Source organism: Desmodus rotundus, chromosome 2 (genome assembly GCF_022682495.2).
Source record: "Desmodus rotundus isolate HL8 chromosome 2, HLdesRot8A.1, whole genome shotgun sequence".
NCBI classification, from domain to species: Eukaryota; Metazoa; Chordata; class Mammalia; order Chiroptera; family Phyllostomidae; genus Desmodus; species Desmodus rotundus.
Genome location: NC_071388.1, coordinates 78,771,368 through 78,786,431, shown reverse-complemented (window position 1 = coordinate 78,786,431; position 15,064 = coordinate 78,771,368). Strand labels below are relative to the sequence as shown.

Below are 15,064 nucleotides of genomic sequence, written 5' to 3'. Positions count from 1 at the left end.
TAAGTTTGCCATTGGCTACATCTTTCCTATCTTCACTGGTGGAGCCAGCTGTGTTGCTAAATTTGCTGCTTTTAGCTGCTTCTTCTTCGCCTCTTCTTTACCCACAACTGTCACATTAAGATAAATGGCAGGGAACCACAGGAAAAAGAGGACAAGATGGGGGAGGAAAAAGTTAAATATGTTCTTCACTTCTTGAGCATTCACCTATCTTTCTGCGACCCAGTTTTCAACAATAAAGGCCACTCATTCGGCACTTAATACAAGTAATGTGCAAAGCACTGTGACTCACATCATCCTCACAGCTACCCTATGAAGTACAAGGTATCTCATTTGACAAATTACCTGAAACTCAGAGAGCCCGGTTCTGGGGGTCATGGCCCACTTGGGTGGCTATGTGCCAGGTGCTGAAGATGCTGCTATTTCCACTTCCCTTTTCACCTGTCCTTTCTCTTTCAACTTTGAAACATTGGATTCACCAGGTCCTAGTGTGCTTCACTGATCACATGCCATTGCTGTTTTGTGCTGAGAACAAAAAAATTACAAAGGCCTATTTATGGTCCATTTTATCTATCTTCCTCTTGCTCTAATTTTTTTGCTATCAAATTGCTTTAAGGAATTCAAGCCCTAGGTAGATGAAATGCCCTAACTCCTTCCTTCAAGCCTCTTCTCATTTCCCTTGCCAGAGAATCTACAAGGGAATCTCCTGTGTCCTTCTGCCTCAAGAGTGTTAACCATTTAGCCCCCCACCTGGCTCTACGTCTTGGGGAAAGAGTTTTCTGCAGCTCCACAGCACCTGGCACAGAATCTTGCCCCGAATGATGCTTATGATGCGTGAAATGAAGGGATGAGTGACTATAGCAGTATTCCAGTTTCTCACCACTCTTTCCCTCCCAACGATTTTTGTCCCAGTCATCAGCTCCCTGACATTGCTGCCTGCAGAGGTCTTTCGGACCCTGGAGATCCAGGATCCCTCCTCAGTCCACCTCCTGGAAAGGTTTCCCCATCTCAGCATTCAGAGCTGGGGTGTCTCTTCCTCTACCTGACTGCCCATTGGCTCCTCTGTGGCTCCCTACCTTTCCCCTCTGGGCTTCATCTTACCACCCCCAAGGATGACTTTCATGCCAGACACACTATCCTTTCTTGAATCTCCCTCTAGATGTTCATGCACACATAGCTTCAGTGTCCAACTAGTCAGTAAGCACCTTGGGGGCCAGAGGGGTTTATGTTCTCTACAGTACCTAGCACAGTACTAGGCAATTGACTCATTTGGTAGATGTGACTGGATGTGTCTTTTAATAGTAATTACATCTTTTTCCAGAATAAAAAAAACTTTTATGCTCTATTTAAATTTCTAAGTTTTTTAAATTAGCTTAGTCGCTTTGCCATTCTTTATATTTTGAGGGGGTTTTATGCTTGCATAGGAACTGCCTAGAATTATGCCGCCAGCTGTAATATACACTTAGGCTTTCATTTCACCAGGTGAGAACCTGTCAAGTTAGACAGTATTCCCTCCTGTGCCATAGCTGGCCTCACATTTGCATTACCGAGCCCATGCCTCTCATCTGTCCAATATTTCAAGCCCCAGATTTATAACTTTATAAAAGTTTTTTACCCGTGCAACTACATCATCTCTAGCAACCATTTCACATCTAAATAATCATCCTTGGCCTACTTAATAATGTAAGTATAAAGATTTGCCAACAGTTCTTGTTTTTCCAGATACTGCTTCCAAAATAAATGATGAATTCTCCGACTCCTAGAGATTGCATCACCCTCTTCCTTCCTCAACATCAGTCATTTCAGAGCCAGCCCTAGTGACTTTGTAATTATGGTTCCCTGAAGGAATATAATCTCTTAGAAGGGATGTCGTGACTTTTCACTGATGTCTCCATGATGTCAGTGTCCTTTCATGATTCCATGACCCATCCTTTCCCCCTGCAAGACCACACTGTACTTCTTTTTTCTTAAGCTAGCCTTTTGTTTATCTCCTTGGTTTATAAAGGAATCTCCAGCAAGGGTACTTAACCCCTTTTCCTCCTTATTCACCTTTCTCTACTGCTGTGCTTTCTTACTATTTCCTATTTCAGCATTGATCATTGTATATCTCCCCCACTCTTTAAGATTACTCTTGATGATTTTAAGTGAAAAGACTATATCTTATCCACTCTCTTATTTACCTTCTTTGTTTCCATGCTAGTCTCAATTCTGTCCCTCTTTACAGCAATTTATTGTAAAACAAATTGACACAAAAGTTAGTAGCTTAAAACAAAACATTCTTTACCTCGTACTTGCTCATATCTGACAGACATGACTTAGCCTGGCTCCTCTGGCTCTACATCTCTCATCAGGTGCCAGTCAAGTTGTGGGCGGGGCTTGGGGGCTCAACCTCTGTAGGCAGGCCGCAGTCCCTCGCCCTGTGAGCCTCTCCACAGGGGTGCCTCACGACATTGCCACTGCCGCAACCACAAGTCTTTTCCGGATAAGCTCTTCTCTACCTGTCAGGGGAATTGAGGAACAAAACCCCTTACACTTCCTAGAGACATGTTTGAGAAAATCTGTGAGGCAAACCTTTAATTTCTTTACAGAGCCCTTATGTAGCTAAATAGTACTCTGAGGTCTTCCTGAGGTCTTAACAAATGGATTTACAGCCATACTCACGACTTCTTTGACAGTCCTCCCAATGGAACTCTCTTCTTTTGCATTTATACTCTAAGCCACAGGAAGAAGTCAGGTGACACCTTCAACACTATTTGGACCTTCTTCGCTAGATAACCCATAGCATTTGAGATATTTACATTTCATGCACGTGCAGACAGCAGTATTGCTGAACTTTCTACCGCCACATAACAAAGATTCTGTCTTCTTCCATTTTCAGTAATATTTTCTTCATTTTCTCTAAGTCCTCACCCTCAGTGTCCTCAAAATTCAGAAATTTGCAAAATAAGTACACTCCTCCCAGACACTTCACCATGCATATCATTAACAAATTTCAATATTTAAAGATTTTTTGTCCTTTTGAGGTAAACTTAACATACAATAAAATGCACAAACATCAAATTTACCACTCAGGGAGTTTTGTCAAATTTATGCAGTTCCTTAACACAAACCCCTACAGGGTAACGAACATTGCCATCACCCCAGAACCCTTTCAGGCCTCCTCTCGGTCAGTCGCCACTCCTAACTTCTCGTCCCAGAGGCAGCTGCTGTTCTGACAGCCCCCCAGTCAGTTTCTCCTGTTCTGGAATCTCATAAAAGTGAAAGTATACAGGATATGGTCTTTGTTCAAGGCTTCTTTTATTCAGCACAATGTTGATGTGTAGTGGCTCTTTTTTTAGCTGGGTGGCTTTTTAAAAAATTTTATTAATTTATTAGGTGACTTTGGTTAATAAAATGTTATAGTTTTCAGGTGTACAATTCTATAACACAACATCTGTACATGGTATTTGTGTTCACCACCCAAAGTCAAGTCTCCTTTCATCACCATTTATTCCCCTTTACCCTCTCCTACCTCCCCCACCCTCCTTTTCGTCAGGTAATCACCATGCTATTGTCTGGGTCTATGAGGGTTTTTTGTGTTAGCTTAATCCCTTCACCTTTCTCACCCAGCCCCCAACTCGCCTCTGACAGCTGCCAGTCTGTTCTCTGTATCTATGAGTCTGTTTCTATTTTGTTAGTTTGGTTTATTCATTAGACTACACGTGTAAGTGAAATCATATGATATTTGTCTTTCTCTGACCGGCTTATTTCACTTAGCATAATAATCTCTAGGTTCATCCATGTTGTTGCAAAGGGTAAGATTTCCTTTTTTATGGCCAAGCAGTATTCCATTGTGTAAATGTCCCATAGCTATTTTATCTACTCATCTACTGACGGGCACTTCAGCTACTTCCAAACCTTAGCTATTGTAATAATGCTGCCGTGAACTTAGGGGCACATATACTCTTGCAAATCAGTGTTTCAGGTTTCTTCTTTTTTTTACCAAATTTAATTTTAATGTTATTAAATAACAGTAAAATGAGACTATGAATATACATTGCAAAGTCACAAGTTTGGGTGGTTTTTTTTTTAAAGTCCAAATAGCAATTCTGATTTTGAACTAGTGAGATGGACTATTCTCAGTATAACTAGATATTATAAATTTATAACTATGTATTTTAAAAACTCCCAGCTGCAAAATTTGGAAAGTCTTAAAATTACATTTTTCAGATAGCAGCAAAGAGGAGACAGATTTTTCCTTTGAGGGTGGAGTAGAGATGGGAGTACTGGAGAGAGAACATGAGATCCATTCACTGTCACACTCCTCGGTTACAAGGGAAGGAATTTGAGAAGACACAGGAGGAAGGTTATAGAATGACTGCCCATTCTACATTGTTCTGCGGCTTTGGAGAACATGCCTCTTAAGTATGTTTTTTCAGCATTTCCCCCCAAGCCCTAGAATTCACCAGAACAAAGGGGTTGACTTAAATATAAGAAGAAACCTATCAATTAATCTTTAACAGCTCCTGGTTGGGGACATAAACTGCAGCGTGCTGATGACCTCTCCAGATTGGGTGGCAGTGGCACCACACACCCACTTCCTGCTGCAGCCACACTCAGGCCCACACCTGTCGGAGCTGCACTTGGGGCAGGGCTAGAAGACCCGGGCAGTTCTTCCCCAGGCAGTCGCACAGGTCCGCATCCTTACAGCTCAGCCTGCCTCTTTTGTCATTCTTCTTAACTTTGTGTTTTACAGAAAAATACTCATTCATCTTTGACATACGTGCTTTCTTTTTCTGCTGTCGTGCTTCAGGATTAAAGTCTGCTCTCTGTGGTCTAGGGTTTTGAAAGGTCAAGCATCATAACTGCCTCTCTATCTGTTGCAGTTGCTTTTGTCCAGTCTGACAATTTTTCTCAAGAGAACTTTGACCTGTGGGTCCCTCTTCACTGGAATTTTTTTTTCTGATTATTCACTCATTTTTTTCTGATTATTCACTCATTTCTAACCACTGAAAAAAGTAACTGAGTTGGTTATTAAGCCACTCTCTTGGTTCCAAATCCCCTTTGTGATTTCCCTGTTTCAAGTTTCTTCTGATATATTCTTACAAGTGGAATTGCTGTGTTATAAGGCATTCCATTTTTAATTTTTTGAGGTAACTCCATACTATTTTCCACTGTGGCTGCACCAATCTGCATTCTCACCAACAGTGCATGAAGGTTCTCTTTTCTCCACAACCTCACCGGCAATTGTTGTTGATTTATTGGTGGTAGCTGTTCTGACAGATGTGAGGTGATATCTCATTGTGGTTTTAATTTGCATTCCTCTGAAGATCAGTGATATTGAGCATCTTTTTGTACATCTATATTTCCCACAGTTCCAGAGGCTAGAAGTCACAGATCAAGGTGTGGGAAGATTTGGGTTCTCGCGAGGTCTCTCTCCTTGGCTTGCAGATGGCCTCCTTGCTGTGTCCTCACGTGGTCTTTCCTCTGTGCACACGCCTGGTTTCTCATCCTCCTCATAAAAAGACAGAAGGCCTATTGGACTAGGATCACATTCTGATGACCTCATTTAACCTTAATTATCTCTTTAAAGGCTCTATCTACAAATACAGTTGTATAGGAGAGTTAGGACTTTAACATATGAATTGGGGTGGCACAATTCAGTCCATAACATTGAGTAATATTCAATTATATAAAAATACTAGTTTGTTTATGCACTTTTCTATGATGGATTCCTGGAGCTGTTTCCTTTTGGGGCTCTTATGAATAAATTTGCTATGAATATTCATATATAAGTCCTTTAGTGAATATATATATATTTTATATATAATGAATATATTTTATATATGGTAAACATATATATATATTTTATCCTCACCTAAGGACATTTTTTCCTTGCTTTTAAAGAGAGTGGAAGGGACAGCGAGAAAAACATCATTGTGAGAAAGAAACATTGATTGTTGCCTTCTCATACGCACTCCAACCAGGGATTGAACCTGCAGCTTAGGTATATGCCCTGACTGGGAATCAAACATGCAACCTTTGGTCTACAGGCAGACACTCCAACCAACTGAGCCACACCAGCTATTTCTCTTGAGTAGATAGATACCTAGAAATGGAATTGCTGAATCATGTTTAGGTTTATAAAAACCTCTAGGCTTTTTCCCCAAAATGATTGTACCATTCTTTCATTCCCACCACCAGTATATGAGACTTTTGGTTGTTTTACATCCTTATCAGCATTTGGAGTTATCAGTCTTTTAATTTTAAAGATTTTGACGGGTATGTTTTGAATAACTTTTGAACAAACCCAAATGAAACTAAAAAGCTACTTCTAAATTGTTATTCTTTTTACAATGAACATTCTTGTTTTTTGTTATAAAGTGGCAATTTAAGTATTTTTACCAAAGTGATACTCAAACACTATTAAAGTTTTTAATAAAAAAAAAAAACCCAGCAATCCCTTTCCCTGCTATTACCTTAGGTCTTTTCTCAGAGGCAGTCACCCTCAACTTTTAGTTGCTTTTTTTTTTATTAACTACCTTACTGCTCTTTCTTGATTTATCAATTTCTGACATAATATTTAACTTCTCAAAGTAGCGTATGAGGACATAGCTCTCCCGTCTATCCTGTAATCCCTCTCCAACTGATACCTGCTCTGCCAACAGAATATCAGACTTTGGTTAAAACAGTGGTCGTTATTTCATATTACAACCATGGAAATACAGTTCAATCCTGAAAAAAAAGAGAGGCTATAATCATCCCTCCTTTCTTATATAACTCTTTATTTTAATGACATTAATAATTACTGCATTTTTTCATTCATCTAGCTTGCTGTGTTCCTATTTTTAATTGTTCCCATATGTTTCAACATCTCTTCTACATGCCCATGCACAATATTTTCCATATGCTCAAATAGATTATTGTTCTTTTCTGCAGACATCCATGCTCCTATTCCACTCTGAATTGGTTATTCTCCAGGCCTGCTGAGCAATTGAGACTTTTCTTTACTGCCCCTTCAACACTCTTCTGGGTTAGTCTCCCTATCTAATGAATCCCATATCTTTCTTTGTATTGGTTTAAGCCTTTATTTTGCTGGGCTACAAATTTCAGTATCTCTGGGTGGAAAGTAACATTTTTGAGACCTTAATTTACCATTGATTGATAGTTTGGCTGGGTATAAAAGTCTAATCTGAAAATAAATTTTCCTCATAATTTTGAAGGCATTGTTCCAGTGAGTTCTAGCATCCAGTAATGCTATTGCAAGATCTGGAGCCACTATTTTTTTTTCTGACCCTTTTTTATTTTGTATGTTGTTATTTTGCTCTTTGGAAATTTTTAGAATCTCTTATTTGTCCGTAATGTTTTCAGGTTTCACAGTGATGCTCCTTGGTGTGGGTATTTTCTTATTTATTATATTCTGTACTTCATGGGTCTTCAATTTTGAGTTTCATGTTCTATGTAGGAAGTTTTCTTCATTTGTACATAGTTTTTCTTGTATTATTTCTTTTACCACTCCTTCCTCACTATTATATATGACCCCTTTTATCTGTAATACCTTTTATCAGAATGTTGACTCTCTTGGGCTGATACTTTCATTTTCTTACCATTTTAAAAATCTTTCTGGGAGAGTTCCTCTACTTTACCTTTAAGGCTTCCTCATACATTTTTATTCCAACTTTTTAATTTGCTTTAATGTTTAAATGTTTTCTGATTGTATCTTTTTTATAGCATCTTGGTTTTTCTTTTATGGATGCAAATTCCTCCCTTATCTGTCTGAGAATATTAATTGTAATTATTTTGAAGAAATGTTCCTCTTTCCTCACGATTCTTTTTTGTTGTTTATTCTCTCTTAGGGTGGAGACTTTCTTTAGCTGTCTGATGAACTTTAGCTGTCTATTCATATTAAAAAGAGATCCACTAAACAGTTGATAGAAAATTTTAGTACATAGTAAGTCTTGTTGATTATCAGACTTTATGGTAGGGTGATAGGATAACAAGCTAGATTTTTAGTATGGTACCCCCAAATGTCATTCTCTTGTGGCATTTCTTTCAAGCCATTTCATTTCTCCAGAGAAGAATTTAGTGGTCTCCTGCCTGTAATATATAAGCCTGGCTTGAAACATTCTAATAGAGGGACAGGGAAAGGAAGTGAGCCTCAACCTCTGTTCTATCTCTCCTATGCCAGACTTCTTGGTCCTCTGGTCCTCTGCAGAAAACAAACCTCCAGTCTGATGCCAGGAAGAACAGATGATAAGAAGCAGTAATAAGAGTGTTGCTTGGTTGCCTGGACAGGAGATACAGCTCAGTGGGAGATGTGAAGGAATATAATCTATCTAAACATAAACTTTTTTAAAAAACCTCTTTTTTTAAACACTTCATTCTCTATAGCACCTTGTTCCCCCAACCACTAAACCTTCTCAGAATTCAACAGGCCGGACTCATTTATTATTAGTTTCCATCTCTCTAGAAACCCAGGTGCTAGCTTTTTTTTTCTGTTGAATCACTTCCATCCAATCTTAATCACTCTCTATTTTACAAAAAATTGTTGAAATCTCTCCACTATTATTATCCTCTGTCTTTGTTTCTTAGTTCTTATAGGCTTGCTCCTTTCCACTTTTCTTTATTTTCAGTATATTGCTATTTTGTGGTTGATTTGCCACATTTAACCAGAAGAATTTTTTTTTTATTGGTTTGAGAGAGAGAGAGAGAGATCAATTTGTTTTTCCACTTATTTATGCATTCCTTGGTTGATTCTTGTATGCTCCCTGACTGGGGATTGAACCCACAATCTTGGAGTATTGGTACAATGCTCTAACCAGCTGAGCTACCCAGCCAGGGCTCAGAAGAATTATTATTAAAGCATATAATTTTTCTAAAGATTTATTTACTTATTTATTTATTTTTAGAGAAAAAGGAAGGGAGAAAAAAGACAGGGACAGAAACATTTATGTAAGAGAGAAACATCACTTGGTTGCCTCTCATACATACCTTGACTGGGAACCAGACCTGCAGCCCAGGGAATCAACCAGAGACTCCTCACTTTACCACCAACTGAGCCATACTGCTCAGGGCAAGAATATAATTTTTGATAATTTAAGGAATTCAGTATACACCCCAATCACTTCATGTAAAATCTTAATTTTTAAAATATATTTTTAGGAAGTGTGATTTCTCTACTATTTAAACTACATAGGAGAGGTCCAAGATGGTGGAGGAGTAAGTGGAGGCTACACTAACCCCCTCCTAGGACCAATCTGGAATTACAACTAAATTTTACAGAAATCGTCCTGAATACCCAACTGAGCACGAGCAAGAGAAAAGCCTTATAACCAAGGACAGACAGAAGAAACCTCTCACCACAATGTGACTGGTAGGGAGTGCAGAGGAGGCACAAGAGGGCTGGCTGGGCTCCCACAAGTGGCAGTTGAAGTTCCAGAGGAGTATTTCAGCAGCCAGGGGTTTCCCCTAAGAAGTGTGGCATCCAAGACCCCAAGCTGAGCTCCCAGGCCAATAGCACCAGAGCTGGAAAGGAACCCAGATAACATCGAGATGTCAAAAGCAGCTGGGTTCCTGTCTGCCAGGGAGAGATGGCTAGAGACCCAGAGAATGTCTTAAGGGGCCAATACACAAAATTTCTTTCTCAGCTACTTACCCTGGGCTCCAGGAGAGGGAGGGCAGAGTGGACTAGAGATACTTGAGCAGAGTCTGGGGTTGGCGGCTCTGGGTAGAGAACTGAAGGAACAGCCACCATGATCCCTGTGCTGAGTCATTCCCCATATTATAGAAGCCATTTTTCTCAGGCAGAGCACTCCTCTCCAAGTGGCATCAGCAGGAGGGGAAGTAATAGCCCCATCTGTAGGAATTACTCTGCCCCACCCTGTGGAGCTTCAGTTGGGCTGCTGATTACAGCATGATTAGCTTAACAACTGATTGGTTTAACAGCAAAGGTGGAAAGGGCAAAGAAACAGCTAATGGGAGGACAAAGAAACAGGCCCCAAGTGAAAAAACAAAAGAATTCTCTAGAAGAAGAACTAGATGAAATGGAGGCAAGCAATATCAGATATAGAGTTCAAAGTAATGAATATAAGGATTCTCAACAGCAGAAAAAAAGACATAGAAACCATAAAAAAGGACCATTCAGAAATAAAGAATGCAATATCTGAGATAAATAATACACTGGAAGGAATAAACAGTAGTTTATATGAAGCAGAGGATCAAATCAGTGATTTTGAAGACAAGGTAGAAAAAAATCACCTAGGGAGAGCAGCAAAAAGAAAAAAAAGAATTTTAAAAAAATGAGGAGAGCTTAAGAAACATTTTGGATAACATGAAGCATAACAACATCCACATCATGGAAATACCAGAAGGTGAAGACAGTGAGGAAGAGATCAAGAGCCTATCTGAAGAAATTATGATGGAAAAATCCATAATTTGATGAAGGAAAAAGACATAAGTCCAGCAAGCTCAGAGAGTCTTGAACAAGTTGGTAGCCTACCCAAAAAGGCCTACACTGAGACCATCATAATTAAAATGACAAGGTATAAAGATGGGGAAAAGAATCCTAAAAGCTGCAAGAGAAAAGCAAGTAGTTACCTACAAGGTGGCCACAATTAGACTGTCATCTGATTACTCATCAGAAACATTTCACGCTGGGACGGAGTGGCATGAAATATTCAAGGTGATGAACAGCAAGGGCCTACAACCAAGATTACTTTACCCAGCAAGGCTGACATTTAAAATGGAAGGAGAAATAAGGAGCTTCCCAGACAACAAAAAGCTTAAGGAGTTTGTTAATATGAAACCAGTACAGCAACAAATGTTAAAGGTCTTGCTTTAAGATGAAAAAGAGAAAGAAAAAATAAAACAGAGGAGAACAGTCTAACAATAGAATGGCACTACATACATATGTATCAATAATCACTTTAAACATAAATGGCTTAAATGCTCCAACCAAAACTCATAAGGTAGGTGAATGGATAAAAAAGTAAAGGGATGAAAAAAGATACTTCACACAAACAGAAAGAAACGCCCTGGCTGGTGTAGCTCAGTGGTTTGAGCTTGAGCTGCAAACCACAGGGTTGCTCATTCAATTCCCAGTCAGGGCACATGCCTGGGTTGCAGGCCAGGTCCCCAATGAGGGCCATGTGAGAGATAACCACACATTGATGCTTCTCTCCCTCTCTTTCTCCCTCCCTTCCCCTCTCTCTAAATAAATAAATAAAATCTTAAAAAAAAAAAAAAACAACAAAGCTGGGGTAGCAGTACTTATATCCAACAAAATAGACTTTAAAACCAAGGCTATAGTAAGAAAAAAGAAGGGCACTACATACAAAGGGAATAATCCACCAAGAGGGTGTAACCCTAGTAAATATTTGTACACCCAACATAGGAGCACTTAATATGTAAAGCAAATCTTCATGGGCATAAAAGGAGAGATTGACTGAAATACAGTCATAATTGGGGATTTTAACACCCCACTGACTTCAAAGGATAGATTTTCCAGACAGAAAATCAATGAGAGACAGCAGCCTTAAACCACACACTAGATCAAATGGATTCATTGCTATCTTCAGAGCATGTCACCCCAAAGCAGCGGAATATACATACTTTTGAAGTGCACATGGAATGTTTTCTGGGATAGGCCACATGCTAGGACACAAAACAAATCTCAGTAAATTTAGAAGATTGAAATCATATCAAGCCTCTTCTCTGACCACACTGCTATGAACTGCAGTGTTTGTGGGAATGCAGATTGGTGCAGCCGCCACTCCCACCCACCCGACCCCAGCCATCCCCACCTCCCACTGTGGAAACAAGTATGGAGATTCCTCAAAAAATTAAAAATGGATCTGCTTTTTGACCCAGTGATCCCACTTTTGGTAATATACCCTAATTAACCCAAAACACTAATTTGAAAGAACATAAGCACCCCTACGTTCATTGCAGCATTATTTATAATCACCAAGATATGGAAGCAGCCCAAATGTCCATCAATAGATGAGTGGATAAAACAACTATGGGACATTTACACAATGGAATACTACTCAGCCATAAAAAGGGGGAGAAGAAGAAGAAAAATTTACCATTTGTGACAGTATGGATGGACCTAGAGAAAATTATAATAAATGAAATAAGCCAGTCAGAGAAAGAACCATATGATTTCAGTCATATGTGGCATCTAATGAACAAACTGAACTAACAAGGAAAATGGGGACAGACTCATAGATGGAGAGCAGGATGACAGCTAGTAGGAGGGGGGAAGTGAGGGGGTACATGGATTGAGCATAAAGGAAAAAGGACTCATGAACATGGACAACAGAGTGGGCATTGCTAGGGGGAAGTAAGGTATAGGGGGACTAAATGGTAATGGTAAAAAGTACAATAGAGATTACAAAAATTTCTTTTAATAAACTACATGTTTTGCTACATATTGAAAATCACTATATTTCATATAATGACATTACTTATCAACTCTCAAAAACATATACTGTTGGAATTGGTTTCCAGAAATGGTTAGTTAGCCTGGCCTACGTCTTCCACATCTTCTTATTTAGTCTCTCTGAGTGTAAATATCAGCATTCGTAACACAGCTAAGTTTAGGAATTTTCTTTTTTATTATTATTATTGATTGATTTTTACTTTCTGTTTTTAATTTATTGTTTTTTTATTATTGTTCAAGTACAGTTGTCTCCATTTTCCCCCACCACCACCCCCCACCTCAGCAATCCCCACATCCCACTCTCAATCCTACCCCCCTTTGGCTTTGTCCATGTGTCCTTTATACATGTTCCTTGACAAACTTTCCCCCTTTTCCCCTCACTATCCTCACCCACCTCCCCTCTGGTCACTGTCAGTTTGTTCTTAATTTCAGTGTCTCTGGTTATATTTTGCTTGCTTGTTTCTTGTGTTGCTTAGGCTCCACTGATAGGTGAGACCATGTGATATTTGTCTTTCACCGCCTGGCTTATTTCACTTAACATAATGCTCTCCAGTTCCATCCATGCTGCCATGAAGGGTAGGAGCTCCTTCTTTCTTTCTGTTGTGTAGTATTCCATTGTGCAAATGTGCCATAGTTTTTTGATCCATTCATTTACTGATGGGCACTTAGGTTGCTTCGAGCACTTGGCTATTGTAAATTGTGCTGCTATGAACATTGGGGTGCATAGGTTCTTTTGGATTGGTGTTTCAGGATTCTTAGGGTATAATCCCAGCAGTGGAATTGCCAGGTTAACAGGCAGTTCCATTTTTAATACTATGGATTTGTATTTTCTCATAAACCCATCTTGCCACTGTGGAAATTGACTCAATAAATGTGGCATCTTCATTAGCACCTTACCTCAACCAGCTAAGGTAACTGCCCCAGAAAACAAATATTAAACTGCATTTCCTTTAGGATGATCAAAGAATTTGAACCTAACATATAACCTGATTCTGTATCTTGACTAGAGTAATTCATCAAACATGTTTGTTTTTCCCATGCATGATTCAGAATTACATTTTTATTTTTCTTCCAGCATCTGTGTCCTTATAACTGGTTTCATTTCCAGATTTGTGTCACGTTGAGTTGATTGGCTTTGTGAACCTAGCATAAAGGCAACCCAGCACTTTGAACATACCTTAAAGAACACCCCCAATTGCTAAATAAGAAAATGGAACACGTTTCTACCTACATCTGCTTCCCAAACACCTTGATACCAGTGACAAGATACTGCAGTATGCCTTGATGGATCTGCTAATCATATCCAGGCCTTTGCCTTAGGAACATGAGCTGGATGTTGGCCTGGTGTGTAATTGGACTCTTACAACCATCTGGCAGCTTCTGTGACATATTAGTGGCCTTGGCCCAGTTTCTAATTGGCATGTGTCTGCAGCATCCACAAGACAGCTTAACTTTCTAAGTAAGAGAAGTTATAATATCTTTTTATTCTTTAGCTATGATGCAATTGCTCTCTGCAGGTTTTTTGTTTTAACTGAGAAGAAGCTAAAATTTCAAGATTCCATGTTACTTTAATCTTGAGCCTTTTGAATCTACTTCTCTACTAACTGAAACAGAGTCTAGAAACCGCGGACCCTGGTCCCATGTCTTGAAGAAATTATGTAGCATTATATATTTGTCTCTGGCTTCAGGCCATAAGCATTCTTAATCTGCAGACTGTCTGCAAGCTTTAATAGAAAGCTTCATCTGTAATCGTTTTAAACAGAGCCAGTGGAGACAAGGTTGTTTTAGTTAGTAGCTTACCAGCTTAAACTAAGTACTCTCTAGTTGGAATGGAAATTTAAGGAAAAATTCCAAATAAGTTTTCACTTACATTTTATATCTTACTTGGCAACTTGTTTGAAAATGTTGCATAAAAGATCCAACACAGGAAACATTTTATATTCCAGCTTATGATTAATAAATATGGCATCTGAGGCATTCTATTTTATAAATTGAAGCCTTAGTCCAGATTTCCTGTTTTTCTACATTTAAAAAAAAAGACAGGGTAAAAATAGCACTAAACTGTATAGAGTACTCAGGGGTCAAGGCAACAGGCAGCATTGACTCCTCAAGATGCCACAGTGCCGAGACTTCTCAGACCATCAGTAGAAACATTCATTTCAGAGTCACTGTAGATGGATCAGACATGTGTTGCAGGTTTTATAAAAATATAAGTAAATATATTCTACTTCGGATTTTCTATGCTTATTGAGAAAAGGAAAGAATAAAAAAATAATAAAATAATAAACCAGTGACTTGGAAATATAGGCTCACACATTGATAGCTCATGGAAAATGCCATTCTAAACAGTCAAAGTTTCCTATGACATCTTCATTTTAATCACTTCTATTTCTGCCTGTATTTACAAACCTGGCTATTGTCTTTAACCTTGAAGACCCTGCACCCCCACCCCAAACACACATGTGCACTCGCACATTCGGACCCTTGTTCAAAGATTTTCCGGTCTGTGTAGCAGCCGACAGTGGGTCCTCCAGCATCTCTCTGTCTGTAGAATATTACCAAGATGCGCTGGAGAATATGTTTATGGCAGTAGGTGTTTTGGGATAGGTACCATTGGTTGACACCTCATCATGCTAAGAGGAAAGT

The 15,064-nt window shown here is 39.1% G+C and overlaps 1 protein-coding gene and 1 pseudogene across 8 annotated transcripts in view; one reads left to right on the top strand and one right to left on the bottom strand.

Moving 5' to 3' along the window:
• Positions 1 to 15,064, top strand: part of CMSS1 (cms1 ribosomal small subunit homolog) — a 379,939-nt gene that overhangs the window by 346,170 nt on the left and 18,705 nt on the right. The window lies entirely within an intron of this gene.
• Positions 4,493 to 5,312, bottom strand: LOC123479515 (ARL14 effector protein-like pseudogene; annotated as a pseudogene).